The 18593-nt window shown below is 43.0% G+C and overlaps 1 protein-coding gene across 2 annotated transcripts in view; it reads right to left on the bottom strand.

The window, feature by feature from the left end:
- Positions 1 to 17287, bottom strand: part of Nipa2 (NIPA magnesium transporter 2) — a 29168-nt gene extending 11881 nt beyond the window's left edge. The window contains exons 1-2 of one of the 2 annotated variants that reach the window (XM_004872191.3): positions 17104 to 17287; positions 11260 to 11358 (exon numbers count right to left, since the gene is read on the bottom strand). The gene's annotated coding sequence lies outside the window, so the exon portion shown is untranslated. The remainder of the gene's footprint in view (positions 1 to 11259; positions 11359 to 17103) is intronic. The other variant, XM_004872192.3, reaches the window with a different exon arrangement.
- Positions 17288 to 18593: the final 1306 nt, after the last annotated feature.

Here is an 18593-nt window from a genome sequence, read left to right as displayed (position 1 = left end):
CAACCCAGATTGATGTACCCTGCCAAACTATCTTTCAAAATGGATGGAGAAATAAGATACTTTCATGACAAAGAGCACCTTAGGAACTTCGTGAATACCAAACCAGCACTCCAAAGAATTTTACACAATATCCTAGGAACAGACATTGAGGATCACAACCCCAGGAAGCAAAGCAGAATGAACCCATCTGGCATGACAAGAAATTAAATGTAAAGGGGGAGAACCCAACAAAAAGAAAAAGTCATGGCAATGACAAGTCAATACGTTTCAGTTATAACCATCAACGTTAATGGTCTCAATTCACCAATCAAAAGAAATAGACTGGCAGAATGGGTCAAGAAGCAAAATCCAACAATATGCTGCATACAGGAAACACATTTAATTCAAAAGGAAACTCACAGACTGAAAGTTAAAGGGTGGAAAACAATACTGCATGAGACAGGAACCCGAAAAAAAGCAGGAGTAGCTATCCTCTTGGCAGATCAAGTAGATTTCAAACCAACACTGACTAAGAGAGATGAAGAAGGACACTACATCCTTGTAAAGGGAAGAATCCAAGAGGAAGAGATGACAATCATAAATATCTATGCACCAAACACTAGTGCACCCAACTATATAAAACAAATACTAATGGACATGAAAAGTCATATATGCACTAATACAATTGTAGTGGGGGACCTCAGCACCCCACTGTCACAAATAGATCAACTAGACTAAAAATAAGTAATGAAATACTGGAACTCAATCAAACTTTTGAACAAATGAACTTAACAGATGTTTACAGAGTCTTCCAGCCCACAAAATCAGAATACACATTCTTCTCAGCTGCACATGGGTCATTCTCCAAAATAGACCACATATTCACACATAGAACATGTTTAAGTAAATGCAAAGGAATTGAAGTTATCCCCTGTATATTATCAGACCACAGTGCAATGAAATTGGAGATCCATAGCAAAAGAAACTCAAAAAATTTCATAAACATGTGGAAATTGAACAACACACTTCTGAATAACCAATAGGTCACAGAGGAAATTAAAGAAGAAATCAGACAGTTCCTTCAATTAAATGACAATGACAATACAACATATCGGAATCTATGGGACACAATGAAAATTGTCTTACGAGGGAAATTCATAGCAATGAATACGTATATTAGGAAAACAGAACGATCCCAATTAAACAACCTGATGCTGAACCTCAAGCTTCCAGAAAAAGAAAAGCAGGACAACCCCAAAGCTCATACAAGGGAGGAAATTATAAAGATGAGAGGAGAAATCAATGCAATGGAGACTAAGAGAACGATACAAGAAAATCAGTGAGGCCAAGAGTTGGTTCTTTGAAAGAATCAACAAAATTGACAAACCTTTAGCCAACCTTGTCAGAAAAAGGAAAGAAAAGGCCCAAATCCATGCAATTAGGAATGAAAAGGGTGAAATGACAACAGACCCAGCAGAAATACAGAGGATCATCAATACCTACTTCAAGAACCTATACACCAATAAGATGGACAACACAGAAGAAATGGAGATTCCTAGATACATATGAATTACCAAAGTTGAACAGAGAAGACCTAAAAATTCTAAACAACCCAATATCAACCAATGAAACTGAAAATGTAATTAAAAACTTATCAACTAAGAAAACCCTGGGCCCTGATGGCTTCACTGCTGAATTCTACAAGACATTTAGAGAGGAACTGCTGCCACTACTGTTTAAACTCTTCAATGAAATTGAAAGGGAAGCAATACTCCCAAATTCATTCCTAGAAGCAAGCATCACCTTGATCCCCAAAGCAGAGAAAGACCCAACTGAAAAAGAGAACTATAGGCCAATCTCACTAATGAACATAGATGCAAAAATCCTTAATAAGAGACTGGCAAACAGAATGCAGAAGCTCATCAAGAAGATCATACACCCTGATCAAGTGGGCTTCATCCCAGGCATGCAGGGATGGTTCAATATACACAAATCAATCAATGTAATACACTATATCAATAGAGCCAAGGACAAAAACCATATGATTATCTCCATAGACACAGAAAAAGCATTTGATAAAATCCAACATGCATTTATGATAAAAACCATACAAAAAATTGGAATAGATGGTCTCTACCTCAAACTGATAGAAGCCATCTATGAAAAACCAAGAGCCAATATCATACTAAATGGTCAAAAACTGAAATCCTTCACACGAAAATCAGGAACAAGACAAGGATGTCCACTATCACCACTCTTGTTCAATACAGTTCTGGAAACATTAGCCACGACAATTAGACAAGAGAAAGAAATAAAAGGAAGAAAGATCGGAAATGAAGAAGTCAAACTGTCATTATTTGCAGATGACATGATACTCTATATAGAAGACCCCAAGAACTCCACCAAAAGTCTTCTAGACTTAATAACCAAATTCAGTCAAGTAGCTGGTTACAAGGTCAACACACAAAAATCAATAGCTTTCCTCTACACCAATGACAGACTCACTGAGAGAGAAATAGGGCAAGTAATTCCTTTCACAATAGCATCCAAAAAACTGAAATACCTAGGAATCATCCTAACGAAAGAAATCAAAGACCTCTTCTCTGAAAACTATGGCACTCTGAAAAGAGAGATTGAAGATGCTATCAGAAAATGGACAGACATCCCCTGGTCCTGGGTAGGAAGGATTAATATAGTGAAAATGGCCATACTTCCAAAACTGCTATATAGAGTTAATGCAATTCCAATTGAGATCCCAGCAGCATACTTCATAGACCTCGAGAAAACAATCCAAAAATTCATTTGGAGCAAGAAGAGACCCAGAATAGCAAAAGCAATTCTAGGTAACAAGAGACACGGCAGGGGGTATCACAATCCCCAACCTGCAACTCTACTACAAAGCTACTGTGATAAAAACAGCATGGTACTGGCAAAGAAACAGACCTGAGGACCAGTGGAACAGATTAGAAGATGCAGAAACAATGCCAGACACACTCAGCCATCTCATCTTCGACAAAGGAGCCAAACACCCTTACTGGAGGAAAGACAGCCTCTTTAATAAATGGTGCTGGAAAAATTTGGCTCCAACTTGCCAAAGATTAAAACTAGACCTATATCTCTCACCATGCACTAAACTAAAATCAAAATGGATTAAAGATCTAAATATTAAAATAGAAACTCTGAACCAGTTGGAACAGAGGTTAGGTAGAACCCTTGAAGACATCGGTGTAGGAAAAGATTTTATGAACAAAACCTCAGTTGCCCGTGAACTAGCACAAACAATCAACAAATGGGATCTCTTCTTATTAAAAAGCTTCTGCACAGCAAGAGAAACCACCAGCAGTGTGAAGAGACAATCCACAATATGGGAAAAAATCTTCACCTGCTCTTCCTCAGACAAAGGTCTACTATCTCGAATCTATAAAGAACTTAAAAAGATCAGACCTCCCAAATTTAAAGACACAATCCAAAAATGGGCATCTGAAATGAACAGACATTTCTCACACAAAGAAGTAGAAATAGCAAATAAATACATGAAAAAATGCTCAACGTCACTGGTCATTCGAGAGATGCAAATGAAAACATCGCTGAGATTCCACTTCACTCCAGAAAGAATGGCTGCTATTATGAAATCAACCAATAACCAATGCTGGCGGGGCTGTGGGGAAAGAGGAACCCTGCTCCACTGCTGGTGGGAGTATAGACTGATGCAACCACTGTGGAAATCAGTATGGAGATACCTCAAAGAACTAGGACTGGAAGTCCCATTTGACCCTGCTATTCCACTGCTGGGGATCTTCCCCAAAGAATTAAAAGAATCATACCACAGTGATATATGTGTGCCCATGTTCAAAGCAGCACAGTTTGTAATAGCTAAAACTTGGAAACAGCCCAAATGCCCATCAACTGGAGACTGGATAAAGAAAATGTGTTTTTTTTATAAAATGGAGTACTACTCAGCCATCAAAAATGAGAAATTAGAGACATTTATAGCTAAGTGGATGCACATTGAGGCAATACTCTTAAGTGTATAGGACACACATGTGTAAATACTGAATAGTTTCTCTGGCGTGAGAAACTGAAAGTGTAAATAAGGACTAAATGTATAATAGGTAATGTGAAATAGGAAGAAAAGGGGCAAAGGGGAAGGAAGTGGGAGGGCTAGGGGAAAGGATAGAAGGGAATGGGATTAATATGAGAAAATGGAAAAATAGGAACAAAATCTTTGTAAATAGGGAGGACTGGAGGGGTTGAAGGGAGGGCTGGGCAAGGGTGAAAAATAAGAACCAAGAGAGACTATGTAAAGGTGCAAATTTCCAATGATGAATGTCATTATATTGTATAACTAAAATGTACCAATGATTAGAATGAATAATCGATAATGTAAAATAGGAAGAAAAGGTCCAAAGGGATAGGGGTAGTGGGAGGGGCAGGGGAAAGGAAAGAAGGGAAAGGAAAAAATGATGAGAAATGGAAAAAATGGAAATAAAATCTTTGCAAATAGGGAAGGGTGGAGGGCGTGAAGGGAGGGCTAGGAATGGGGAAAAAATAAGAACCAAGATGCATTATGTAAAGGTACAATTCCCAATGAGAAATGTAATTGTGTTGTATACCTACAATGTACCAATAAAAGAATTTAATGCAAAAAAAAAAAGTACCTATACTGAATAATCTATATAGAGAAATTCAAACATTTCCCATGCATATATTTTCTAACTAGAACTATATATGGACACAGCCTAAGGTAATTTATTTGGTAAGCCTATTTGGAGACACACCAAGAGAAAACAGATTTCACATACTTTGTGGGAAAAGGATGCCAACTCCAGTGCAAACATCTGTCAGGACACAGTGTGGTGCCACTGGACTTCTGTGAACATAAGGACCATGGCACCACAAGACATTAACAGGAAGCAGAAGTTTACCATAGACTGTGCATTTCTTCCCCCAAATGGGGCAACTCATGAACTCTGTGGACAAGTGAATTAAGCCAAGAAAGATTTATATTTAACAAAAAGGGGTTTTAAAAAGTTTTCATTTGACAAGTTCGATCCCCAGTACCAAAAAAAAAAAGCTTTCATTTGAGACAGAGTCTCAGTAAAGTGCTAAGTTGGCCAGACTGAGCTCAAGCTTGCCTTCCTCCCTTAGTCCCCAAGACTGCTGGAATTACCCGAGTGTACCACCACACCGGGCTACACCTTAGCATTTTTCAGTCCCACAGTAACCAGAGTCCCAAAACTAAGCTGCAGTCATCAGGCTCCTCACGAACCCTCATTAACTAGCCCAGATTTTCCAGTCTTCAAGTTCCGAGACTCTGGCCTTTAACCAAAGCAATGCAACTTCCTATCCACTCTCCTCTCTGTTCACATAAGCAGCATTTACTAAATGCATATTAAATGGGCCAAGTATTGTGCTAAGCACAATCAACACGGGCTGGGGATTTAGCTCAGTGGCGCTGTGTCTGCCTTGAAAGTGCAAGGTCCTGAGTTTAATCCCCAGTACTGCCAATAAAACCCAAAAAAACAAAACAAAAACACCCCCACCAAAAACAACAACAATAAATATTTCCTATGAAAGTAAAAAATAAAACAGCAACAGTGTTTTCTGGCTAGGGATGTAGTTTAGTGGTACAGAGATTGCCTAGCATGCATAAGGCCCTGTGTTTGGCCCCCAGTAAAAATTTTAACAAGGTGACAGCGGGCTGGGGATTTAGCTCAGTGGTTTCGCCATCTGCTGCGCAAGCGCAAGGACCCGAGTTCGATCCCCGGTACCAAAAACAAATTATAATAAAAGTGGATGACGAGCACATGGAAAGGGGAAGAGAGGGGAGGAGGGAGGAAGAAGAAAAGGGGAAAGGGGAAAGGGGAAAGGGGGGCACACTAAGTCATCTAAGGTGTTGCCATCTTAGTTCCCAGGTGGGAGTCATCTCAAGCCACAACTTAACTCCAGCATCCCTGAGAAGGAATTCTCGATAGGAGGTGAAGAGATGGAAACACAGGCAGGGACAGAGGAAGCGGGAGAATGTATGAGCATGATGGCTGGGGACGGCCAACAAAAACAGAAAGTGAGCCTCCACTTTCCCAGCACACCCCACATGAGCAGCCGACCTGTGTGCGCCAGCACCAGCCTCCCTGTCAGACCAGAAGCTCCAGGGCTCTTGCACGTGACCCCTCCTCTTTAGTCTGTGCACCTGGTTATCTGGCAGCCTCAAAACACATCTTAAGATTGTTTGCTAGGTGAACACAGATGAATGGAATGATGCACAAGTGACCCTAAAACATAAAGCCCCCAGACGGGATGGTGACACACATCTGCAATCCCAGCACTTTGGGAGGCCGAGGCAAAGGGTCACAAGTTTGAGCAGTTTAGCAAGATCCTGTCCCAAAATACAAAATGAAAAAATCCGGGGATGCAGAGCTCAGTGTGAGGGCCCTGGGTTCAATCCCAAATAATGAAATACTAATAACAGTGTTGCCCATTAGTAACAAAAGCACTTCTGGATAACAACAGTAAAGCAAGGGCCACCGATTTAGCTCAGTGGTTCCGCTGCCTGCCTTGCAGGCAAAAGGTCCCAAGTTCGACCCCCAGTACCAAAAAAAAGTAAAGCAGAAGGCATCACAACCCCAGACTGAAGTTGTATTACAAAGCTACAGCAATAAAAACAGCAAGGTACTGGCACAGAAATAGAAATGTGGATCAGTGAAAGAACAAAGGAAGCAGAAACAACTCCTGATGTATTCAACTACTTCATCTTGGAAAACCAGATGTCCACGTGCACAAGACTGAGTCTGGATCCATGTCTCTCACCAAGTACTAAAGTCAAAATGAATCAAAGATCTAGATGTTAAAACAGTTAATCTGCAAGACAAAATAGGTGAAACTCTTAAAGACATAGGAATAGGCAAGGGCTTTCGGAACAGAACCCCACCAGCACGAAAAATAATATCGAAAACCAACAAATAGGATCATATCAAACTAAAAAGATGCTGCACAGCAAAAGAAACAACCAACAGAACGAAGGGACACCTACAGAATGGGAAATTATTTTTGCAAAACTACTACCACAGAGGACTAATATCTAGAATATACAAAGAACTCAAAGAAATTAGATCCCCCCAAAATAAAAGACCCAATCAAAAAACAGGCAACCAAAATGAAGACGTTTGTGTGTCTCAGGGCCACGTGTCTCGAACCACTGGTTGTGTAATAAAACAATAAAAAGCCACCCAATGGAACAGGCACACATGTCCTGTACCACCGACTGTTCAAGCTGAGGAACATGTTAAACATGGCATGGTTTCTCTTACATAAGAAGCCCAAAATATGAATAAAGAGCAAATAAAAGACAAACAGGGAAGGTCCCAAGTTCAACCTCTGGTACAAAAAAAAAATTTTTTTTTAAGACAAATAGGGGCTGGGAATGTATCTCACCAGCACAGCACCTGCCTGGCAAGTGCAAGGCCCTGAGTTCAAATCCCAGTACCAAACCAAACAAACCAACAAAGTAAAACCTTAAAAAAAGGATATGCGTACTAGTGAAATGACTACTACAGAAAAAAAAAAAGATAATAGGAAGCAGGGAACTCTTTTCCAAATGGGAAGGGGACCAAGAGTAGGAGGGAACGGAACAGACGACAAAAAGAATTAAGATATGTTATGCTATGCACGTGTACCAACTCCCCAAAGAAATGTAATCATGTACTACAAACAAGACTAATAAAAAAGTGTTGAAAAACAGAAAACCACTGCATTCTGAATTCCACAAAATAAAATATTACCATCTGTAAAAATGCTAGTTTTACGTATAAGTCTAGTCCCAGTATGATGTATAACAACAGCCTCACAAATCCAAACTCAGTCTCTACTTACAGAATGGCCGTCTCACCCACGGATACTTCCCACACAATTAACTCGCCGAGCGCGAGTCACACGCGTGTCACCTGCTGCCCGGCGCCGGCTGGACCAGGGCAGGCTGACGAGGGCCCCAGCACCAGGGCCCTGCTCCTCACACAGCGGCTTGCTGCAGCACAGCCCGAGGAGTCAGTCACCACATCAGGCCTCTCAGAACCACACGGTGTGCCCAAGGCCCCACTTCACTCCATGCTGAGCACAGCCCTGCAGGCACGTGGTGCACAGTGCTGCTGAGGACAACCAGAGGAAGGGGTGACTAAAACAGTGCATACAGGCTGGGTGTGGAGACGCACGCCCGCAATCCCAGCACTCAGGAAGCTGAGGCAGGAGGGTCCCTGTGAGTTCGAGGCCAGCCTGGGATGCTGAGTTCAAGACCAGCCTAAATTACATGGTGAGACCTATCTTAAAACACAATCAACCAAGGTGGGCGTGGTGGTGCGTGCCTGTAATCCCGGGACTGGGGAGGCTGAGGCAGGATGACCTAGAGTTCGAGGCCAGCCTGGGCTGCACAGTGAGTTCAGGGCCAGCATGAACTGCAAAGGGAGACCCTGCCTCAAAAAACCCCCAAAAGGGCCGGGGATGTAGCTCAGTGGTTTTGCCACCTGCTGTGCAAGCGCAAGGACCCGAGTTCAATCCCCAGTACCAACCCCCCCCAAAAAACAAAACAAAAACACAATCAACCAACAACAAAAACCCAAAACAAGAACAACAAATGCACATAATGGATTTCTATTAATTTTATCCTAACATCAATTTATCCCAAGTTCAATGAAAATTGTTCCTTCCTAAGTTTACACTTTATATATGAATTTCTTCCACAATTACTTTCATAATGCTTAAAATCTATTTTTCCCTTTCCTCTTTTTTAAATCTATTACTATAGAAAATTTCAAACACACAAAGTAGAGAGAAGCCCTTTTTCGGATTGGTTGAGCCAACCATGTACAACGTATGTGGCGTGGAGAATCCTGATGGCCAGGCCACCTCTCTCCCACCTCACTTCCCAACAAGCGCCCCGAGACCCATCACATCAGGGTCGCACAGCCGTACGCCACGCCTTCTCTGCCTCCCGACCCAGGGCCTCTACACTCAGGACAGGCCCCAGAGCAGGCCGTGCCAGATTCCCAACCACACAGCACACCGGAGTCTGCTCTCCTAACATTTCATTCTCAGTTACTGTTCTATCTTCAAAAACAACTCATTAGATCCTTACAGTTACTTTAGTTCTTCACAGTGGCTTCCCCTCAACAAAGACACTCATTTAAGGAAGCAAATTTGATATATAAGTCAAGCTTATGGTGGGAGGGCAGGAAAGTAAAAAGATGTGTTATGTACATTCCAATTCCCCACAAGGAGTGTACGTATGTACAGCAAATATGTACTAGTAAAAATAAAAGCATTACTTGTTGAGTTTGTCCATGCAAAGAACTGTGGAGGGGGGTGGGGGGTGGGGCCTGGTGGCATGCAGACAGCGCCAAATTTGTAAGCCTTCAAATTCTAAGGCAGCCTTCAGCCACTAAGAAAATGAATTATCCATTTGGATTTACAGTTTGAAAATAGGACGTCAGTGTGAGTGCTCTGAAAAGAATGTGCTGCTTTGCTATTCTGAGATCTGTAATGTTCTGCTTCCACTCTGGAAGTGGAGGTCGATCACAGCTGGGAGAGCCTGCACAGAAATATTTTTTATTCTTAAGGGTTATCCATAAGGCAAAGATAGCTGAACGGGAAAATGTGCTAAACTTCACTTCACCTTAGTTCCCAAATCAAAGGTGACAGGTTCAACTGCTAACCTGCCCATCTTACTTCTTAGAGGGCCTGAGGAGTAATTATTACTCCTGTTACTGCTATGTGCATGTTGTCATTGGCATAATAAACATACTGAGCAGCTATATCGAGTCCCAGGCATTGGAGTTCTAAGACAAGCAACATTCCTTGTCCTCAAGGAGTCCACAGAGGAGGACTAGAAATTCTCAACTAACTGGGCAGGGATTTAGCTCAGTGGTTTTGCCGCCTGCCTCACAAGCGCAAAGACCCGAGTTCAATCCCCGGTACCCCAAAAAAAGAAATTCTCAAATAACCCCTTCAAATCTTAGACAGTTTTAAAGACTGAGAATATAAATGTATGAACTTGACTCACATTCTTCTGTAACATGGAGAACAAGTGTTTTAAAGAAGTTTTAAAATGGAGTATTCTGACATCTAAAAGGAAAACCTACATTCAGACTTGCATTGCAAAATGACTAATAGTGAACAACACAACAGCAAGGTTAGCAAATTTTAAAAAACTGTACCAACTATGACACCTGCCTCGAAAGCCCAAGGTCCTGAGTTAGATCCCTGGTACAAAAAAAAAAAAAAAAAATTATACCAACTGAACTACTGAAGCCTTTGCACTGAGCTACATCCCCAAACCTTTTTAAAATTTGTACTGGGAGAGGATCTCACTCAGCTGCCCAGGCTGGGTTCAAACTTGTGACCCTCCTGCCTCAGCCTCCCAGACTGCTGGGAGTACGGGCATGCGCTGCCACACCCAACCTTCATTAAAGTTTTAAAACACATCCTTCAGCGTTGAAGAATTGAAGAGATCTCAGGACAGAAATTGGTAGCAAGTCCCAGAAGCAAGACTCTTCACATCTAGGTCAAGGTAACACCAAACACAGAGAAAAGATAAACTATGTTAGAAAAGTACGTGAGATTCGCTTTTTACTAGAAACCTTTCCAGAACTGTTCTCTCACACAGATTTTGGAGAAGCGTTCCTAGTCCTCCCTGTGCTGTTCCTAAGGCAAGCTGATGCCATGAGAAATATCCTTGGAGTTAATTTTTTTTTTTTTTTCAGTACCAGGGATCAAACTTGCACTTGTGAGGCAGGCAGCAGCACCACTGAGCTAAATACCCAGCCCTGGAGTTTATTTTTTAAGTGGATCTCGCTAAGTCATTAAGTTGCCGAGGCTGGGGTTCAATTTACAATCCTGCCTTAATCTTCCAGGGTGCTGGGATCGCAGGCATGCACCACCATGCCTTGGTGCATATACAGATATTCCTTAAGGACCACATTACGTTCCTTTAACCAGGTCGTTAACTGAACTGGTCACACTGAGCAATTAATTGTATTACAAGATTCAGAACAAAGAAATGGTCAGAGGAAATTCCAACTTATGACAACTTTGCTTTTATCTGCATAACTCTCACATGCAGTACTGTAATGTATAACAGAACATAAAACTGTGGCACTATACTGTTCAGTACAATCAGCAAAAATCACAGTACTGTATAAACAAGGTGCACTGTACAAATCATTGAGGCTCTGTAAACAAGATGTACAGAACTGTACAAAATAAGAAAGATGGTTCTAAGTTGAAACAGCTCACCTCAGTCCTGGTCTGAACAGCTGTCTACTCCAGGGAGGTCAGCACTCAGGGAGCACAGCACTTTTGATATTTCACTTTCACAAGGCTTGAGAAGAATACCTGGAAAGGGCCCATGATGAGAAAACGGGAGCAGAGACAAGATGAAACTTGTCCTGTCGTGACAGGACACAGAACCCACGACTGGGCTCTCCTCCCCCACTGGAGTCTCCTCCTAGTCCCTGAGGCGGAACCAAGAGTCACCCGCAGCTCAAAGCAGGCCTTGAGTTTGGCGGCCTTTTCTGCCCCACCTGCCCTAACAAAGGCTACATGTCCCCATCGCCCAAGTGAACACAAGCGCCAACAGTGCCAGGTGGATTCGCTTACAGCACAGCCTCCCATTTCTCTCTGTGACCAGATCCTGCACCTCCAGGTTTCTCCTGACCCTAGTCCAGCTTGAACACAAGATGCTGCCAGTCTAGGGTGTGACCCACATCTCTGAGAACCTTAATACAAGTACTAATATCTACCTCATAGCACTGGTGTGAATATTAAATGTGTTAATGTATTAAACCACTAATAACCTATCTTGCAATAAAACCACTGGCTATTAAAAAAAAAAAAAAGCCAAGCATGGTGGTGCACACCTGTAATCCCAGCACTTACGAAGCTGAGACAGGAGGATCACTGTGAGTTTGCGGTCAAACTGGGCTACACAGTGAGTTCAAGGATAGCCCAACTACATACTGAGACCCTATCTCAAAAAACCAAAAGTAATAACAATAATACATTTTTTTAAAAAGAAAGAAAACACACCTCTGACAATTTCATTGTTCCACTTAAAAATTTAGGGGCTGGGAGTGTAGCTCAGTAGGACAGTACATGGTTAGCATGGGCTAGGCCCTGGGTTTAACCCTTAGCACCAAAAAACAAACAAAATTTTAGGATGACTACTCACAGTCTGCAGCAAGGAACCCAAACTTTGCAACCCGTAAGTCCCTTCTGTTTGCTCCACACTTAACCTCTCACCTCATTTCTCAACACCATATTTCCTACACATCGTACTCTTCCCAAGGTCATCACACTGCCACCCTAACTTACCTCCACGCCCCTCCATGTTTCTTTACCTCTCTCATTGTAAAGGGCCCAGTTCCAAAGGCACCCCCTGCAAGCAAGCCCTGCTTGAGCCACAGTCATCATCATCTTTTCTGCATTCCCCACTCTTCAACCTGTACCTCGAGAAGACATTGGTCTTCTAACCTGCATTATGGCCTTTTCACACACAGCTCCTCCCCTTTCATGCGGCTCCCTACGATGAAATGGCTGACCTATCTCATTTACCCAACCAACAGAGGTGCTGTGTGCCATCTTCTAGGGAACAGGGGCACAGCAGTGAATGACAGCAAAACCCTGCCCTCGAGGACTTCACTGACAGATGCCATGCTGAAAAATAAGGCATGAATGTTAAGGATGCTGGGAAGTTAAGGGAGGAGGCTTGCTGGGGAGGTAAAGCTGAGCAAAGACCTGAGAGAGATGAGAGAACAAAGCAGCAAGAGACACAAGTGCTAAGGCTCTAGGATGTACAAGGGTTGCATTTTTCTAGGAAAAAGAGATGCCACTGTGGCTGACCCTGTGTGAGCAGTTACACAGAACGCCGCAGCAGAGTAAGAAAGTGACTATCAGGGCACCTGAAGGGCCCTAGGGGCTACACAGATCCAAAAGACATGCAACACATTCATAACCCATTTATTTATTTATTTTATTTATTTATTTTTGGTACCAGGGATCAAACTCCGGCCCTTGCACTTGCAAAGCAGGCAGCGAAACCACTGAGCTAAATCCCCGGACCCTATAACCCATTTATTTTGCCAGGTTATAACTTTTCATCCACTGCCATCACAGAACTTTACACAAGTATTCCTCGATAAACAACCTGTCTGATGGCCGTTCAGACTTTATGACCATTCGGACTTAGGACCACCGAGGTGCACTGTTTGGGCTGACCCACCACTTGGTCTTACCAGCAGTCTTTTATTTCTGTACAGTTCTGTATACCTTGTTGATAGAGCCTCAATGTCTTTTTGGCACAGTACACCTTGTTTGCACAGTACTGTAACTTTTGCTGATTGTACTATAAAGTACACTACTGTAGTTTTATGTTGTAATACATCACAGGGCCAGGGATTTGGCTCAGTGGTTCTGCTGCCTGCCTCGAAAGCGCAAGGTCCCAAGTTCGATGCCCGGTACCAAAAAATAATAATAAAAATATATGTTGTTGTAATACATCACAGTACTACTTGTAAGAGTTATGCAAATAAGTCATCAAGCTGGAGTTTCCTTTGACCATTTCTTTGTTCTGAATACTGTAATGTACATATGATATACAATTCCTCCTTTAGCAATTAATTCATTTAACAACCAATAACTAGGTTGTTAACCGAGGAGTGTCTGTATTTTCTTTCAAGTTTATCCACATAAAACAAGCATAATTAGGGCCAGGGATTTAGCTCAGTGGTTCTGATGCTTGCCTTGCAAGCACAAAGTCCTAAATTCAATCCCTGGTACCAAAAAGAACAAAATAAACAGGCGGGGGATTTAGCTCAGTGGTTCTGGTGCTGGCCTCGAAAGCACAAGGTCCCATTCAACCCCTCGTACCAAAAACAAAACAAAACAAAACAAGTATAATTAGATATGCAGAAAAGGCTGAGCACGTTCTCATCTGAGTGATGCTCTTAGTTCTACAATACAAAGATACATCATAGAATTTTATCCCCCAGTTTGTCAAGTAGGGACTTTTTAAAAAAAATGTTATTTTGGAATGTTGAGGTTTGCAATATTATGCTATGATATATTTATACAGACAGAATCGCTACTACAGGGTTGGAGATTTAGCTCAGTGGTAGGGTGCTTGCTTAGCAAGCGTGAGGTCATGGGTTTGGTCCTCAGCACCAAAAAATTAAAATACAAACAAACAAAAAATAACAAAATAAGAATTGCTCCTACAGTGAAGCAAATTAACATATCTCTCTCATCTCACATTGGTGCTTTATGACAAGAACATCTAAAATCTACTTAACAAAAAACCCTAATACAATTTTATCAACTATAGCCCTCATGTTATACATTAGATCTCTAGACTTACTCATCCTACATACCTGCTACTTTGTAGCCTTTGACTTACATCTCCCATTTTCTCACTATCACCACATTTCATTCATTCTCTAGAGAAGTCTGTGTTCAGTATCACATGACAATCAAATAAGCCCAAATGAAAACTTATCATATCGTCTATGGAAAAATAATGTAATCAAGTCAGGTGTTTTTTTTTATTCAGGTGTTTTAAATATGAATGAATCATTTCTATATAACAGGAAAAAATGAAATTTTATTATTTCCCCCCAGTAATAATGGCTACCACTTACTGAGCATCTTCTTAGGCACTGTACCTGATAGAGCCCAGACAGGGACACAGCCAGTTCGAGTGAGCCCACCCACGAACTTAGAGAAACGTAGGTTTCATTTACTTAGGTCCAGAACAGTCCCAGAGGACACATCAGCAGGTCACAGAGAACACATCAGAAAGCCAGGAGCCTGCCGTTTCTCTGACACACATCCTCAAAAGCCCGCCAAAAAAAAACACTATAAAAAAAGCCTTGTAGGGCCAGGGATTTAGCTCAGTGGTTCCCCTGCCTGCCTTACTAGCACAAGGTCCTGAGTTCGATCCCCGGTACCAAAAAAACAACAACAAAAAGCCTTTTACCTTGTAAAAGACATCTTTTCTGTTCTGCTCTCATAAAGACGTCCATCTCAGGTTTAACAAAAAATCCTGCTTGGATTGTTGAGTTCAAGTCCCTTCTTTCCATCTCAGTTCCAATAATTTTCATACATCATTTTTACTCTACACAATAACCAGAAGGTATTTTTCCCACTTACAAATCTCCCAGTGGTAAGGTCAGGTGCAGAGGGCCACACAGAAAGTGAGTGGATAGACTACACCTGGCATTCCCAGCACTCTGGAAGGCTGAGGCAAGAGAATCGCAAGTTTCAGCTGGGCAATTCAGAGACTTAGTAAAACCTTGACTCCAAAAAAAAAAAAGTTAAAAAGGGACTGGGATGTAGCTCAGTGCAACGGTCCTGGGTTCAATCCCCAGTACCAATACACACACACCCACGGCCACCCACACATGCAAAAGCACAGGCACACAACGACAAACCTTAAGAGCTCTGCTTGATTTTCACTGCTATCTAAAATTAGGTTTAATTTTTTTCAACCTGTGATTTGGCTAGTTACTTCAAAACCTGTACTTATAAATATGACATAACCTATTCTCCAACCCTAGCTTTACATTAAATTAAAATTTTAACTTACATGTAAATTTAATGTGGTCTCTCTTGAAAAACAGATGATTTATGCATTCTCATTCCCTCGTAAAAACTACCCTTTATTCCCATTCCCATTTAAAGTTTTAAACTCTGGCAGAGTGCCTCCAGCCTGGAAAGTAGAAAATACAGAAGTGGGCAACAGGACTAAGTTACGCAATACTTTTCAGATTACAGTTACTAGCCTCCATTCTCATTTTACTTTGCAACATCAAACCTACTCAATCCAGCACAACACGGTGTTTCCACAGACAGCTTACTAGGATGAAAGATCTCGACTCTCTCATACTTCCACTTATTACTGAAAAAGGCACTAGCTGAATTAAGGCACCCCAAAATAAAAGACCCCATCAAAAAATGGGCAACTGAAATGAACAGGTACTTCTCAGAGGAAGCACCGATGACCAAAAATGGAAAAAAAGGTTAATCATCGCTGGCTGTCAGAGAAATGCAAATTAAAACAATACTGATACCATCCTACTCCAGAAAGAAAGGCCACCATCAAGAAATCAATAACAAATGCTAGAGAGGCTGGGGGGACGGGGCGTTCTATATTGGTGAGAATGTAAACCTAGTACAAAGGAGACTCCACAAAAAAGTCAAAACAGAAATTCCATTTGACCCAGCTATTCCCTTTCTAGCTACTTCCCAAAGAGTTAAAGGCATCAAATTACTGTGATACTTGCATACCCATGTTTATAGACGTATAAACTCTTAATTGCGAAATCCTGGAAACAGCCTACATACCCAACAGATGAATGATAAAGAAAGCGCGGTATTTATATACAAGGCAATACTACTCTGCGATAAAGGATAAACAAGTCATTTGTTGGTAAATGGATGCACCTTGAGACTATTATGTGAAATGAAATAAATCTGGGCCGGGGATTTAGCTCAGTGGTTCCGCCGCCTGCCTTGCAAGCAGAAGGATCCCCCGGTACCAAAAAAAAAAAAGTTAAATGAAATAAATCAGACACACAAGTTTAAATGTCGCATGGTTCCTCTTATATGAGAAACCCAAAATAGAAATAAAGATCAAAATAAAAGATATGTAACAGGAAGCAAGGAGATCTTTCTTCAAACGGCAAGGGGAACATGAGATGGAGGGAAGTGGGGGAAAGCGGTAATGGGCACATGAACTTGGAGAAGAACTTCAGGCGTAGTCCGTATATTAAATGAATTAACATTCTAGGAAAAAAAGTAGAAGCACAAACTAAACTAAACTGAGTTTTGCGCAACCGTACGAAGAGGGAGCTAAAACTCTGTGATTTTACAAAAGTTAGAGAAAACAGACACGTTCACAACGTTACAGCCGACTGAAAGCACCTTGCAAGTACCCAGGGCAAAGGAAACTGTCCCAGGCACCCACCGAGCACGCCCGGCCCGCGCGTCGCACGCCGCCCGCCGCCCTCCGCGACCTCCTCCGCCCGCTCCCCCGCGCCGCCGCGCCGGGACCCTCCCGACCGGGAAGGAAGAGCCGGGCCTCACCCCCACGCAGGCCGCGCCCGCCTGCTTCGCTGTCCCGCGGGAAATGCCAGCATTCGGGGATGTGGCCGGGCGCACCGCCATTGCGCGCCGAAACCAGCCTGCCGGACGAACCCTGCCCGCCGCAGCCCGGCCGGCCGGACGCGAGGAGCGGGCGCGGCCGGATGACGCAAGGCCGCGCGCGCGCAGTGCGGCCTGCCAGGCCCCGCCCCGGAGCGCCCCGCCTACTTCCGGTTTCTTTCCTGCGGGGTCTGGGCACTGAAGCGAGCAGTGGCGCGCGGTATGTTGCTCCCTGCCAATTGCCCACTGAAGGATCAGAATCAAGTCTTAGTTGGTGCCTATTTAAAATGCGAATTCCTCGGGGTGCTGGCCCTGTGAGCCCGCATGGGATGGGTTTAACCAGGAGAGTAGGCTAGATGCAGGGGCTCTGCACACCCAAGCCCTGGATGCAAGTTCATGGTTTGGTGGAGTCCGTGGGTCGGCCAGGCCAGCGCACACCTGTGATCCCAGCTTCCGGGGAGGCTGAGACAGCGCTAGCGACCAGCCTGGGCAGTTAGCGAGACTCTGTCTCTAAAGGAATAGGCGTGTAGCTCAGTGGTAGAGTCAGCTCTGGGTGCGACCTCCAGTACTGAAAACAAAATTGTGCTCGAGTCAGTAATTTGGTAAAAGCCCGACTCTTAATATAGCAGAATTATTTTCACGAGATGCGAATGGAAACCATTGTTAGGCTATCCCTCCTAGCCGCCTTCTGCGATGGAGAAATTCCCTGGGACACACACACACCCCGTTTCCTCCAAGAAAGACAACCTTATTCATAAGAAGTGGGGAAGAGCAGTTCGCTAGGAGTGAGGTCTGCTGAAAATCAATGATGCCTTCGTTAGGTCTCTTGGATATGGTATTGGCCACGTGACTCGACACAAAACAACAAATCATCTAGGGTGACACTCTCCCGAACCTGAACTCCATGCTTGCTGAAACAAAGTACCTGGGCGTGGTGGCATGCACCTGTAATCCTAGCTTCCTGTAATTTCAGCGGCACTTGGGAGCCCGTGGCTAGGGCATAGCAAATTCACTAGTGGTAGCTCAGGCCTGTAATCCTAGCATCGTTCCGAAAGGCTGAGGCAGGAGGATCCCAAGTTTGAACACTGCCTGCCCAACGTGCGACTTAGACCCTGCCTAAAATTCGGGGAGAGGGGTAATTGGGAACCCAGAACTGCAAAAAAAAGAAAGAGAAAATTGCAAATTTGAGTCCAACCATGGCAATTTAATGAGGCCCAGTCTCAAAATATTTTTTTTTAATTTTTGTAAAGATCTAAAGATGTAATGCAATGGTAAAGCACTTGTTTTACCACAAGGCCCTGGGTTCTACCCCCAGTACCCCAGGACAGAGAGGAAAGTAGGCAGGAAATGTGGTTTCCCTGTTCAGACTCCTGCCGGTTGTGTTTCAGAGTATATATACAGCCCCTATAGTTTTAGTACAAGTCACTATGCAG

Source organism: Heterocephalus glaber, unplaced genomic scaffold (genome assembly GCF_053883595.1).
Source record: "Heterocephalus glaber isolate CG9 unplaced genomic scaffold, H.glaber_assembly_v1.0 deba00001111, whole genome shotgun sequence".
NCBI lineage: Eukaryota > Metazoa > Chordata > Mammalia > Rodentia > Bathyergidae > Heterocephalus > Heterocephalus glaber.
The sequence above is the reverse complement of the archived record's forward strand: the minus strand, read 5'-3'. Positions and strand labels throughout refer to the sequence as shown.